General features: G+C 36.7%; 1 protein-coding gene across 1 annotated transcript in view; it reads right to left on the bottom strand.

The window, feature by feature from the left end:
* Window positions 1–14,407, bottom strand: part of LOC146722971 (uncharacterized) — a 52,422-nt gene extending 38,015 nt beyond the window's left edge. The window contains exon 1 of the mRNA XM_085483375.1: window positions 13,340–14,407. The gene's annotated coding sequence lies outside the window, so the exon portion shown is untranslated. The remainder of the gene's footprint in view (window positions 1–13,339) is intronic.
* Between the last annotated feature and the right edge of the window lie 1,185 nt (window positions 14,408–15,592).

Below are 15,592 nucleotides of genomic sequence, written 5' to 3'. Positions count from 1 at the left end.
GCGTTTATTTATCATTTTCTCGCAAATTTGCCCGGAACCAGCAGCACGCTAGCAGTTGAGCTCCGAAAAAAGAAGCATCGGCGTTGTTCCAGAACAAGACCCCGCATTTACAACCTATGATAGGTTGCTTCTTATCTACGGCAGGTGAACCTCTCCGAGGAAATGTGGGCGCACCACGAAACTGCATATATACAACGCTATGATAAACCGTCCCTTTTAATCGAACACCGTATATGTGTTTCTACCCGTGCGGGCAACATCCGATATACCTCGACCCCGATAACTTTAATCCCACACGCGGCGTTCTAAGGACAAAGTCGGAGAGATATCGCAATTTTGTATGATGTCATCGTGCGCAACAAATTTAAATGACAGTCCGTTCTCGATAAATCTCAAACCAGCTGATCTATATTTTGACTCGGCTTAAAGCGCAATTATGCAAATACAACGATTTTGCAAACTTTCGATTACGAATAAAGTGTCACGAAATTTCGACCGAACGTTTTAAAACAATATTTGTTTTATAGATGCTTTAATATTTTTTATCATATATATATATATATATATCTTGTACATTTATATATAAAGGAAATTTCTGCTTTTTTAATGGATGGGAAATTATCTGGTAAATTCGAGGATACATACAGAAGCACAATTCATACGTAGACAGATTTTATATCATTTTATTTTATTATTTTGTATTTCTGCAACACTTGAAAAGCGAAAAGGGATACAATCATTTAATCTAACCCGCAAGATTATATCGGCGCTTTATTGCAGAAAGCATTTATTCACGACATGGAATTTGTTATCGTCGCTACGTATCGTTGTACGACAGTTCTATTTTAACGCTCTGCAATCGATACAATCACACACAAAAACCACAAACATCTCGATATACAGTTTTCTGCGACACGATAAGGTTACCGCAAAATTATGTAAAACTAATTCCTGCCACTCCTGGCAGTTAAAGGCTACGGTTCTCTTTGTAAATCAATGAGCCTCGGATAGCTAAAGGACAAAAATTAATTCTCCACTCGTCGTGAAATCGATTCGATTCTTCGAGAATCCTTCGATCGAACAATGGCGAGCGAAATCGCAATGTCGGACCACCGGAGTCGTCGATAATCTACTTCTTCGGGAAGGGGAACTTCGCTATTGTCGAACAATTTACTGATCATCACCGCCGATGGGAAAGAATTACCGTTCGCTCTTTCCTTCCATCGTGCGTTCTTAATCGGCTGCGGGAGCAATAACTGCAGCAACGGAAGCAGCTGCAGCAGCGAATGCTCCGCTAGAGTGCATCTACTTTCACTGAACAGGCATAAGACACGCTCGAGAGGCTCTAGCTAGTGATCCATAGCATCTGGTGATATCCATGATAGATCGCCGATCGCTTCGCTCGTAATATCCCATCGCGAGATGACGAAACGTCAATCCCGAAGAATTTATGAAACCAATTTTTCGCACAACCTCGACCATGTCGTTCCGCTTTAAAAAACACAGGGGAGATCAAATTACAATCTTTTTTTATCGTAGACTTTTTCGATCCCTTTTTATCGGACGAGTGACATCTCTTTTTTTAATTAAAATAGATCCGACGAAGATGGCGGGTGAACCTGAGATGTTCAAAGCGACGAATGATTTTTCCGATGATTCGGTATCCAGCAAGTGATGGCATTGGATGATCCACGATTACACACTGCACATCTGTGAATTCTTCCAGTGCCAAGACCCGCCAGAACCTCGCAGTAACGTCGATTCACCTCGATCGTAATCGATCACTGTCTCGATTGATCTCAGTAATATATCGGGCCTTAATTTAAACATCATTACAAATTAATGTTGCCTTGTATATATATATATATATATATATATATATATATACAGTACGCAATATCTGACCGAGAAGCCGTCCAAATATTTGAAAAACAGTACAACCATTGTAATCCGTGGCCTACTTTAACGTAATGTCGATTCGGTGAAGCAATACCCGACTATGCCGAGGAAACGAAACGCACAAAACGGGAGAGGAAGAGAAAGAGCGGGCAAGGTCTCGCGATGACCATTTTTGGCATGACCGACGTTTCTTACGTAACGTTACAGATTCGCGAAACATGCACGTTTCAAGCGCCTTGAGCCTTAAATCGTTCAAGAGCACAGAAACTATTCTCTGCTTATTCGAGACATCAAATATGCTGTTTGCATATAAAATATTCCCTCTTTCTCTTCCTCTCTTAAAACATATTTTACCTCAATTCAAATACTTTTTATTGATATTTTCAACATTATTTTTAAATTTAAACAAATACTCTGAAAGAAAAACATTTATTTTGCATTTACTGTTTTGTGCGAAAAAAAAATATATGCAGAAAAATGTTTCCGATCGTTTAAACAAATATCGAGGATGATAAAAAGTGCCCGAATAGAACGAGATGCCGCGAGCATTTGTATACGTCAGCGATGTCGCAATGTTAAACACATCGATTACATAAGTATTACGTTGCGATCGCATTCGATCGCAACCACCGACTGCAACAATACCGGCAAGGCCATTTTCGCTGAGCGTAGCTAATACATACTATATACATACACAATTACGCGAAATGTCCACTCTTGTTCCCTCCTTCCCGGGATAGGACAACAGATAGTACTCCGAAATGAGGACAATATCGTAAAATATAACCGCTAATCAAATGAGAATTGCGAATTTTTTTTTTTTTTTCATCACGACTTAATAGATTCTTTCCTCACTCTCTGTGACGTCAAACCAAAACACTGTGGTGTAAGAGAGGGACCTCGTTGCATTATTATCCATTACTCATTTACGTAGAAACTGGTTTCCCGCAGCGTATACTTTCCATTTTGCTACCAGTGACAGTGTCACGACACGTGTTTCGCACGTGTAGACTCGTTACTCGGGCTCGGAAGTCAGGAAACGAGTATAATTTCGCGCCAAGTTCCGTTTTTCAATATGCTATTTATAGAAAAAAAAATACAAACCTCATGACACATTTCCATTGTTTCAGGAATAAAAGACAAATCAATATCGTATATTTATAGCTTCAAAATCTAAACTATGTCAATTTCAATCGCTGAATTGAAGAAAAATAATCTAAGAGAAGAGAATCTTAAAAAAATCAAAGAAATTGAGCAAAACGTAAAAGTGCCGAGAAGCATAATATTAATTATGATCGTGGCCATCGATTTCGCAAGAAAAGCAAAGAGATTGTATAAATAGAAGGAAATTTCTCTGACTTGAATCTATTGAAGATCGATAACGTTTAAGAAGAGAAAAATAACAATCAGTCGAAACGATCGAATCTACATTTCATGAGAACATTCGCTTGAACGATCGAATACGATTTAGTAACATGTTGCAAGAGTTAAATCGAGTTTTGCTAGAAGCAAGAACTACCAACAGGAAACAATACTCTCTACTTTCTGAATGACGCTACGATTCTCAACGTCCGTCTACCACGTGTCTACGTGTCATACGTGCCGAAGCCATCCCTCTTCCGTCACGCGCTCTCTCATGTCGTTTTATTTACGCATAAAATTAAATATGACGTAATATTCACCGAATGCGCGTTTCTTAGTCATCTGACAGGAAATTTATAAATTCCTGGAAAAATCTCCAAGTTTGCTAAAGGACAGCGAATCAATACGTCAAATTTGTCTCATGACAATAAAATATATTTATTGTCTGAGAAATTCTCTCGGTGAAAATTACTTGGAGATACTATCTTGCAATACTCAAAAAACCAATTTCATGAAACATTAATAAGAATATAAATTGATCGTATTTAGCGATCACTCAACTAATGAACTCGGGACGTTGCTGCGAATCTTTTTTCTTCCCACGTATAGGGTCAGAAAAGGAAATGAATATTCTTCACACGTACCGCAAAATGGTCCTTTCATATTTCACGAAACAATGTAAAGTGCCGTTACATTTCTCTGAACGCAAGAATCTCGTACGTAGATTAACTTCGCCAATATTAAATTACGCTAAACAAGATTGTATTTAGAAAAACGCGTTTAATATATATATTATATATATAATAATTTTACAAAGAGCTCGTCTCTTCGCGAAGGAATTGTCACCGGCGTGAAAGCTCCGAGAATGCTATCAGCTGACGAATTTAAAAAGATGGGGTTTAATGGGAATCTGTGCCGTGAAATAAATTCCAAATCTTCAAGAATTAAATATCAATTTCAGACCTTTTTACATATATAGTTAAATCGCGAGTTGATAAAAATTAAATGTTTCAAAAAGTTTAAAACTTGGTGAACTTCACTTTTCGGCACTGCTATTTAAAAAGAATGACAAATTCTATATTCTGAAATATTCCGATGCGAAAGATTTGGAATTCAATGTCACAGAATGTGTAAACCCGGGTTCCTGCAGATTTACCCATCTTTTACAAAGGATAGAGGCACTCTTGGGCAATCTATAACCTTGACGAGGCGAACAACAACACGACAACGCACGGATCGAGCGCGGCGCGCATACTGAGCACGAAAAAGCGCGTCTGGTTCCGTTCGCGCGCCCTTCCTTCGTCAGCGCCGAGCCGCCCAATGACGCCGAGAGAGAGACTCTCGGTTTCCGTCCGATTCCACGGAAACAAAACGTACGAGACACTTATACGTGACGAAACAGGGCCGCCTCTCTTTTCGAGCAACGTCCGGCGCGTTTCCTCTTCCTCCCTCGTTTCCAGGTGGGTCGTCCAGGTCGTCCAGGTCTGCCGCCCCCTAGTACTCTCTCTGCGAGCGCGACTTTCGGCCGCCGTCGACCGGCCGAGACTGACGACGGGGTGGCTGCGTGCAGGGATGCTCGTTCGCCGCGCGCGACTGCGCTCCCTTTTTCGAGGCGTCATCCCTCGACTCCCTCCCCTGCGACGCGGACCTCGGGAAGGGTTGCGTCGTCGTTAACCCCCAACCGATACCCATCCCTCCTTCTTCTTCCCACCGATGGGAATATGGTTTGATTTCGGAAGAGACATTCTTCGCCACGCGCCAGTGTTCTGCGATTCTTGCGGGAAGTTAATTAAGGTGTGTGTAAGTCGAAGGGAATCTCTTAATATATTATATATATATAAAACATTGTAATCTTCAATATGTAATGTACATTTTAAAAATGTATGGAATGTATATGCATAATAATGCATAAATGGTATAAAAAGTTTCTAAAGAATTGACAGCAATGCAAAAGTGGATCCATTTTGTGCAAACTGCACTTATTGTTTAATCTTTCTTGAAATATATACATGTTTCTGTTGAAGATAAAGTAAATAAAGCTGCGATTTTTGCGGAAAGTTACTTAAGTGTGTATAAGTCGAAGAGAATTTCTTAATATATAAAAAACGCACATCTTGAAAATAAAAGCAAAATTTCGTATAAAAAATAAAAAATTGTAATCTTGAATATATAACATAAAAATGTATGGAATGTACGTAATGCAAAATAGTACAAAAAGTTCCTAAAGAATTGATAGTAATGCGAAAGTGGATCCATCTTGCAGATTGCACTTATTGTTTAATCATTCCTGAAATGTATATGTTTCTGTTAAAGATAAAGTGAATGAAGTTATGTTGCGTTTCATAGAAAAGTTGAATTAATATCTTGTATAAATGAAGTATTGTTTCTCATTGTGTGCATTACGTTGTGTTATCAGTTTAATCGGATAATAATGAATAATTTATGCAAAAATTACGCCTGAACCTTTAAAATGAATGAAAAAAAAAAAAAAGGATGTTAAAATCGATTTAATTATATACGAATTAAAGTGATCTGAGAGTTGCAATATATATTTTTATGCGATTATTTGGAACAGTATAAAATAGATTTACATTAATTAATTGTTAAACATGTATTTTTATGATAATATTAAATTCAATATTTATCTATCTTTCCCCTATTAAATGTCAAGCTGCAATTATTAAAAAAAATAAGGAAACCAATAATATGTATAATTAACATCGATGACAAAAATCAAACATATTTCCTGTATAGATCAACTTCTCGGATCTTTTTAAATTTCCGGTCGTGTTCCGATTTCTCGAACGACTTCTTTTTGACTATCGATCGCGATCGCGCGGCGGCAGTTCGGACCGCAAAAATTCGACATGAAATTTAAACGGGCATAGGAAATTGAGCAATTCGGGTCGAGAAAACTGGAACGTGTGCGTTCCGCCCACACCTATCATACGATCGATACTAACACGTCGCTTAGACTACTACTGGCATAATCAATACGGGCTGATATATCTGGAGTGAGAGTGAAAGAGCTCGTATAGGAAAGGAAGGAATATCGTAAAGCCGGAACGTGAACATCGGCAATAAATTGTCGCTGGCGGACAGTAGAATACAAGTTCGAATGGCCATCATAAAACGAGTGGTTTCTTCCGGGAAAGAATTGTCATTCGCGACTAGAATCTTGCGCTTTATACGCTTTGTATAACCATCTAAAGCTTTGCGGCTACAAATCGCGTAAGACAAACCGACAGGCTGTGTATACAAAGTGTTTCAAAAATATCTTCAACTTGGATATTTTGAGAACCAAGAGAATTTTTCACGAATTTTACGTCACTTTTTTTTCAGGAAAAAAAATGTAAGGAAACATTATTTATTGCTTTTTTCTCAAAATATTCATCAATAATAAATATCTCGATAATTATATCTATATAATTGAGATTTCCAAAAAATAAGATTTATTTATTGGAGAAATCAATATATTATGTTATGATATAATTTTATTGTTTCGTTTCATTTTAGAAAATTAATAAAGCATCTTTTCAAAGTTTAAATTGTTCTTAATTATTTTCGAGTGAAATAGTTATTTCAAAAAAAGATTTTGATTGAAATATTTGTTTCTTTATCCAAGTATTTTAATTATTTATTTATGAAAGATATCACAATATTCTATATGCCTTTTAAATCAAAAGTATATAATCTAATATTGCAATAATTATCGACCGAAGCTTAGTTTCAACTTTAATTTGAAGCTTTACTGAAGTTGCATAGAGCTTACATTTACGGATATAGTGTAGTGCAATGGTTTTTATCAATTATATCCTTTTACGATATTTTTAAATTATATGCAATATTGCATAATATTACGTATAATAATTTTCTACTTAAAATATAAGCAAATATTTTTAAAGAAATAATACATTTTATTGCCATCGGCTGTCAACGATAGCACCGTATTACCGACTATGGATAGACTTAGAACAAAATATAAAACGACCAAGAAATTTCTACATAGCTTTTTTTACGAAATTTCTACTTACATAAATTATATTATATTATAATAATAAATTATTATAATAATAAATTATTTTATATCATTAATTTTTAACAGAAAGGAATAAAGCAAAAGCACTAAGATCTTAACGCAAAATATAAATTGCTTATACAACATGAAAAAATATAGAAAGAAGAATAGTTGCTTAAGAAAAATTTGAACAGCATAATAAAAGATATTGGTAATTATTTTACGTTTTGTATAGTCTCTTGAAGGTACATTAAAATCCTATTTTATAAAATTAAAGCGATTTCATGAACACAAAATTATTTATACGCTCCTCAAAATAATTAAGGGATCAAACAAAATTGTCCAAAAATAAGCATATTTTAAATAGCTGTAACTTTGTTTCAAGAAATGATAATTTAAATGTTTAAAAAGGGTTTTAAAGCTTGAAATTTCTACTTTCGAAAGATCATAGCTTCTTTTCATTTTCTTCAACTCTGATATGTTTTACATACAAAAAACGACGAGCATAACAAAATGAAAAATTTCTTCCCACTTTGTAGATATGTCGCATACACAAAAAAATTTGAAAACATTTTTTGACATTTTCACGTTAAAGTTTGAAGTTTTCCCTGCAAAATTATTTTTTTAAATTTAAATTTCGATCTTTCCTTAGCAAGTTATCGCAAATTGAAGAGAAAATGTCATTTTCACTTTGATCGTTCATAACTCCGTTAAAAATCATCGTACAGCAATTTTAAAAATGGATTCTTAAAGCTGAATCGTTGCTCTATAGTATGATATAGAGACTGAATATTTTTTAATTCGTGAACTTTTTACAAATAGATGAAAATAACGAAGAAATTCGCGAGTTTCTCTCAATTTGCGATAACTTGTTAAGGAAAGACTGAAATTTAAATTTTAAAAACAATTTTACAGAGAAAACTTCAGGCTTTAACGTAAAAATGTAAAAAATTTTTTTCAAATCTTTTTGTGTATGCGACATGTCTACAAAGTGAGAAAAAAAAGTTCTATTTCGTTATGTTCGTCGTTTTCTGTATGTATAAAAATAGCAGAATTGAAGAAAATGAAAAAAGCTGACTTTTCGAAAGTACAGATTTCAAGCTTTAAAATCCTTCTTTAAAATTTAAATTATCATTTCTGGAAACAAAGTTACAGCTATTTAAAATATGCCTATTTTTGGACAATTTTTTTTTATCCCTTAATTATTTTGAGGAGTGCATGTCAATATAAGAAATGCAAAAATATGATTCACATGCATTTCATCACATTGACATCATATAATCTATCACGCATATATGTAAAATATTGTACATATATATAAAATTTTTGTTTTCAAAATACATTTATTACTTTTAAAATAAATATCCACACGCGCGTGCGTTATTAATTGTTCTCATTATTAATAGTTTATATTTTCATTATTTAATTTAATTATGGACAAATATTATGGACCAAATGTACGACCATATGTAATGGACAACAACGTGCAGTACAGTTTCCATCACCTGTTGCATAACCATCTCGCGCGTGCAATCCATCGATCGAAAATGAAAAGATGCTGGACCGCAAGCGAGCGTGACTTGCACGTGCTGAGCCACGTTTGCGATAAAATCGAGCACAAGATCGCCTCTCTCTCTCTCGAAAGAGAATCGCGCAAAGCGAACTATTCTAACAGTGCTGCGAACTCGCTGCTATAGGAACCTAATACGATTCAGCCAATGCTTCTGGTCACGATCGCTCGTACAGAAACGTTCTCACGATTTGCAATCTGAAGATGTTAGTGTATAACATCACATTCTATTGTACATATAAATTAGGAGGAAACTAATCTGTAAACAATCGATTCTATCAATCAGAATTGCCTAGATACAGAAAAAAAAGAACAATTTATTTTATATTGAAATAAGAGAATGGAAAAAAAAGATTATTTTTCATTAATTTCTCATTTACAACCAGTTGTAATATTCTCGCTATCGCAAAATTATATTCACAAATTACGTAAAAACTTTTTGTTCGCTGATTGAAGGTAAACTTTTATCGGATCATAAAACTAATTTTTTTAATATCCTTTCATGCAATACATTTGATATTAAATAATCTTCAAAGAGAAAGATAAGATTTAACAAACTAATCTCTACACAATTGATCACAAATTAAAAATGCTTAGATAGGTACAGCAATTAAAATGATAATCTTGTTACATGATGTACTAAAAAATAGATGCGTAACGAGCACATATTACAAAATTGAGGCTCATGATTATAAAAAATGGCAAAGAATAGAATGTTGGGTCGTTATCCTAATCGCATGTCTCATCCGAGATTGACCAAGCGTAATCCAGATTAAAATAAACGTAAGGATATCGTGATATTGTGAAACGGCTCAAATATACGTAGTTGCAGAAATTGTAGAGGCGAGCAAGTTACAGGTAAAAAGAGATTAGAAAGTATATGTATAAAAGAGAGAAAAATACGGAAAATTAAGCCGCGTCAGAGCGAACAGACAACAAGAAAAAAGCAAGTGTAACAAGCGTGCAAAGAGTATGAGCGGAAAAAGCTAAACGTGGAATAAACGCATGTAACATTTGAAAAAGAAACCAAAAAATCACAAAAGTCAGTATATAATCGTGTCTGTCGGAGAAATAAATAATATATGAGAGAGAAAAAGAGAAAAATCAGTAAGATAAAAGGTTACGTCAAATTAATGAAGATAACGATAAAAGAGAAACGTATGTGTCTCGCGAAGTGTGAAGAAGATAACAAAGCAATAAAGAAGTGCAACAAAAAGAGAAGAAAAAAATAAAGCTGACCGTTAAAATAACAAATAATAATATACGAGAGAGGATAAAGGCGAATATAATTTGAGAGAGAATGAAGAGGTAAAGATGACGAGAGGAAGAGTAAATTGACGAGCAAGAGAGAAGTGCGCTTGAAGGGAAAACAGGCAGACAATCGACAGATGCCATGAAGGATTTCTGCGGCGATCTTTATAATATAGTCATCCCGTTCGTCTAACGGGTGGTCGCATATAACCGTATGCATTCCACAACGTGATAATATGGACATAAGAATCAAGAGAGAGAGAGAGGAAGAGGAAGAGACGTGTCTAGTTTATGAAAGCATAATAAAAGGAAATAACTTGAATTTAAATCATGTCACTGTCTCCATTATGTCTTACTTTACACGTGATTATACCCCGTCACTAGTCGGACGATTACTCGAGTAAAACCTGATCTTGCTGATGTAATAAATAATAATATTCATCTATTAAGATGTTATTCTTCTTAGGGGGAATATTTAATATTCAAATAAGAAGGCTCTTTAATATCCTTACACTTAATCTTGTATATTGAAATTAACCAAATGTGTTTTATTAATGTATTAAGTACATACATGTACTTATGCATACTTTTTTTAATGTTTCCAATCCTTAATTTATACATAATTATTATATATATATATATGAAAAATCTTCGAGTATCATCAATCCTTATAATAAAATTATCAAATTATTAAAATTTAAAATTAACTGTGTTCATTAAAAAATATCCAAATAAAAAATATATTATCTGCAAATAAGTATAAAAATTGCGAGGAAGAAGACACAATAAAAAGCAGCAGAAGACCTATATCAATATCTATTCCTAAGATTTCTATTTCAACATCTAAAACCATGCAGCTTCTTTGATATGATACAATAGAAGATTCGATCGTAGAGCGCACAAGCAAGTTCAAGGGCCGCGAACGAGATCTTACCGTGAAAAACGAACGCTTTCTCCTATATAATATCTATTCTCATGTACCGGGTGTCTACGGAATTTCAATCGAAGGAGGACAATTCGACAATAAATGATCACGAATCGTATGTAAAATCAGAGCTGCATCATTTCAGAGATGTTCAGCTGTCTTCGATCTCTGCAGACTTACAAACTCAACTAGTGCGCAATGTGCGTAATAAAATATAATTTATGATAATAATTCCATCGCGCATTCCAGAAATTATTCTCGCGATGCATTAACGGTATGTGCATATATATCGTTGCCCGCGAAAAACTAACGTTTCAATGAACAAAGCGTCGGAGAAATGCCGTTAACGATGTAATCAGGGTGGTATATCGTGAATCTCGCGAACTGGCTCGAAACAGTGTTACAAGGTACGGTTGCTAATAATGCCGAATAATAACGATACGAGCGAGATCGAGCATCGTTGATAGCTAACTCAGCCGAGAGTTTAGGCACACATATCCACACATATATACATACGTAACGGATATTAATTAATAACCTTTTTTATGTAATCACCGTACTCCAGTTGCAGCGATAAAACGCTAGCAACTGCTGATTTAGCGCTCGTAATGCAGCGCTAATTACTTCGTTCATTGTACAAGAGTCCTCCGCCGCGTCATTACTTTCTCCGGCATGATTATCATCATCGCGGCTGATTAACAGTCGCACGATGATTCGAACTTCTCTCTCTCTCTCAGACCTTTTTGCGACGATGTCCTTATACATATCCGAAAGAATATTCTATAGATCTGATAACCGCACGCTTTCTACGCTTTCCCAATGCGCCGGGAATAAATTTCGCCCACGCTAATAGTCCTCAATTTATGCAATCTTTCCTGACGAATCGAATAGAGCTATGTTGTACGGGTAAAGCTGTCCGTAACTGTTTTGCATGTGGGAATCCACGCGTGCGGACGAGGAGGAAAAGTGAAACTGACGTGAGGAAATGAGGATCAATATAAGTACATGCCGATGTATATGTACACTGAACTTTACTCATCGCTCGGCTGGTCAGCGGACAGTGAAAGTGGCCGCGCGATGATGGACGTGATTTTTCGTGGCGTAAAAATGGCGCATCCGACTACTCACGTATATATTCTACGATATTTACGGTTCCGAGAAAGAGAGAGAGAGAGAGATTATCCGACCGACTGATGCGGAAATAACGATCGAATACGAAAGTCGGCGGTTTTATACCGCAAACGCGACCATTACGTCCCGGTAAGTAACGAGCGCGTTTACTCGCCTAGCATGCAAGAGCGATTCCTCGAGCTGGACCTCCTGGCAAACCCGAAGCGAACGATTCGTTCGTTCGCGCTATCGCTGAAACGAGACTTCGTACTTAACGCGCGAATAATCTCGCGCAAATTATCCAAACGAGTCTGCCGCGTGTGTTTATTTTACAATTAGTGTGCGATATGTGGTATCGCACTGCATAATGCACACTAAAAATTTCTAAAAAGTATACGCAGAGAGAATTTTCTCTCTTAGAATTTCTCCTGAAAATCATAGTTGTAGTATTGGAAGAATTTTATAAGTTTTTCTTATTTAAATATTTACCACCATGTACGTAGAAAAATTAATCGAACTTATATTTTATATTTTGTTACGGTATATATTAATATTTTTATTGCGGTAAATATTAATCAGAGAAACTCTTATACAATTCTTCCAATACCCTATTGTCCCACGATTAGCATGATTTTCAGGGTAAATTCTAAGAGAAAATTCTTCTGTGTAAGAGAAAAATCTCTAGGCAGACAAGAGATAAATATTATATGCGTGAAAAAACCAAAACTTGTAATACCGAATATTAATAATAATGCATTATTGGGTTGAATCAAAGATTCCTTCGCGAATTTTGTCAATAGATTATATGAAATTAGCAATTAATTTCGTTCCTAGGATGTAGATTAGATACGTATGATTTTGACAGATGACATTTGACGTTTGACAGCATGACGGATGACATTTCCTACCGTGTTTTAGAAAAAAGATCTCGCAAAGTATAAATTTGAAAATAAAGTGTCTCCTGTGTGAAAAGATCATATATAATCCATATGCTAGAAATAAAATTAATTGCGCCGATTACTTCAAATAAAAATCGGCAAAATCCGCGAACGAATTTTTAGCTGCAATTCAAAGGTAGACACGTGCCTTTGACAGGTAAAAAAAAAACAGCTGAATCAATAGAGAAAAAAATTGCTATCTTTTTTTATCTGCAATATACTCTGTTGTAGATTAGATTTTCGCACAAACATCTGTGTTTACTGACCTGACGAGGATTTTCTCACGAATCGAAAACGTCGAATCGCGAGACAACAAATCTTCCTGGACGAGCGATCCTTCCTTTCGCTCGCGTTTAACGGTCGACGTGTCTGCCTGGTTACTTCGTTTCCTCCTTTCGAGCGAGGAAGAGATCTCCCTATCTCTCTCTCTCTCTCTTCGGAAACGCGATCACACCGTTCACCATTCACCGAAAGAACGGGCGCGTATCACATCGGTCTTGCGTGTCACTTCGGTATTTCTTCCGTTCGATATTTCATTCGCCTTTGTATCGTCGTCCTTTCGGCTCGTCGAGCGTGACGGAAAAAGTACCTCGAGATATACACGGCCACAAAGACCGAGTTGACAGAAGCAGAGGCGCAATAGAAAGAGAGCGAGAAAGACGACGCAGACGTTGTTCCACGACGAGCCTAATCGGCAGGATACCGTTTTAACGAACCTCCGAGCGCTTTAATAAGAGCGCTCGTGCAAGTAATCGACAATGACCTGCCAGTCGCTATCGACGTTATCGCTCTATTCGGTAGATAATAAATAGGTGTCCTCGGATGCGAGCGGCTGCGGCTTTATTCTGCATCTGCACGACCGTATATTACGTTAATGATTTCTTAATTATCTTCAGCATAAATGCATTTCAAGAGAAATGGAGAATAATTGTCCTTATTACGCTGGAAGCCCGCACAATAGCTGCAACAAGTCGAGAGTCTTAACTCAGAGTCACGCACGTCAAAGACATATATGTGTAAAAAAAATGACGAGGCTTGTCTTATTTGTCTATCCCCTTTACATTTGCACAGGCAATTCGCGAATTCTACTGACACAATTCGTTTTTGCATTCGCTCCGACCAGAACACACCTCATGTCCCACATTGGATCGTCGATTCCAACTCTTCGGGAAATCGATTACACGTGGATGGACTGTCAGCACTTCTCCGGAGAACGATCTGGACAGGCGTCTCGCGATCGACAGCTGATCAACAGGACGTCTCGCAGCTGATTTGCGAGCGCTCGATAAATTCACGGGACGACGACAGCCGCACTCGGTTATCGCGAATGCGTTATCGTAGACGACGAAGATAGCACGGCGCGTCCGAGCGTGCCCGAAGCCTTGTTGTCGCGTTAAATGGCGCGGAAATCCAGGTTGCACGGCGGCCCTGTACGTGCGTCGACCTGAAGCATCGATGAATATAAATATGCGGATTCACCTTCCTCTCGTCCCTGACCCGCTCAAGCAGCGGCTCCACTCCGATGAATCATGCGTCGGAAGTTGATCCGACAATCGACGAAAATTCACACGCGCGGGAGTCGAGACCCTCTTCTTATTTATCCCGCTTCGCTTCGCAATCAACCTTCGATGAGAAGATGCTTGTCTCGCTCGAACGATTATTAAGATGCGCGGCGAGTCTCTCAGATTTTTGTCGGACTTTTTCAAGGACGATAACTGGATTTTTTTTTTTTTTTTTTTTTTTATGGAAGATCGAATGCTAGATCGCAGTTACTCGAGTCTGGCAATTGATTGATTCAAGGAAACTCTGAAGCACTTGAGAAATTTTCCGAAAAGATTCAATCGAGATATACTCGCAAGATTTTTATTTTATTTTATTAATCTTCTGTAAAAAATATATTCACTATATGACGAAGAATAAGTGCATCGACCGTCTAATAAAGCGTCTATTCAAATGAAGGAAGTTCGCGCGAAGAATCGGAAATTATCTCTTCCGTTTCCCTTCGACGATCCTCGACAAGCTAGAGAAGATGTTCCTGGTTTCGTTAAAACCAACGAAAGTAGTCTCTCTTTTCTCTTCTCTAGTTAATCCTCACAAATTATCAACGACGGAAAAATGTTCAAGTGCTAGAGTCTCCATCTAAGAGAATAAATTGTTTTTTTTTTTCTGTCAAATCACGCGTGAAGCTCAAGATGAGATTACGTTCTTCGAGATATACGCATAGGCTGATCCTTTATGCGATTCGATATTGTACGCTCGCTGACATTCACTCGAATCTCTTGAATCTTTTTTAAATGGATCTCCTCGATAATAGAAGATCGTCTTCACTAAAATGATCCCCGGATAGAGTTGGAAATCTTCAATGACGAAAGATTATTATCGAGAACGTTGCAATAAGTACCGGGTACCGGACCGGTCGGATAAGAACGAACTACTTCGTCCTGTCGAATCATTCACGGAGATTAAGTCGAAATTACGTTCCCCTATCGAAGGTACTCCTGCCAGGGATCTCCGACGAG

Source organism: Nylanderia fulva, unplaced genomic scaffold (genome assembly GCF_048542155.1).
Source record: "Nylanderia fulva isolate GAGA-0341 unplaced genomic scaffold, ASM4854215v1 Scaffold25, whole genome shotgun sequence".
Classification (NCBI taxonomy): domain Eukaryota; kingdom Metazoa; phylum Arthropoda; class Insecta; order Hymenoptera; family Formicidae; genus Nylanderia; species Nylanderia fulva.
The sequence above is the reverse complement of the archived record's forward strand: the minus strand, read 5'-3'. Positions and strand labels throughout refer to the sequence as shown.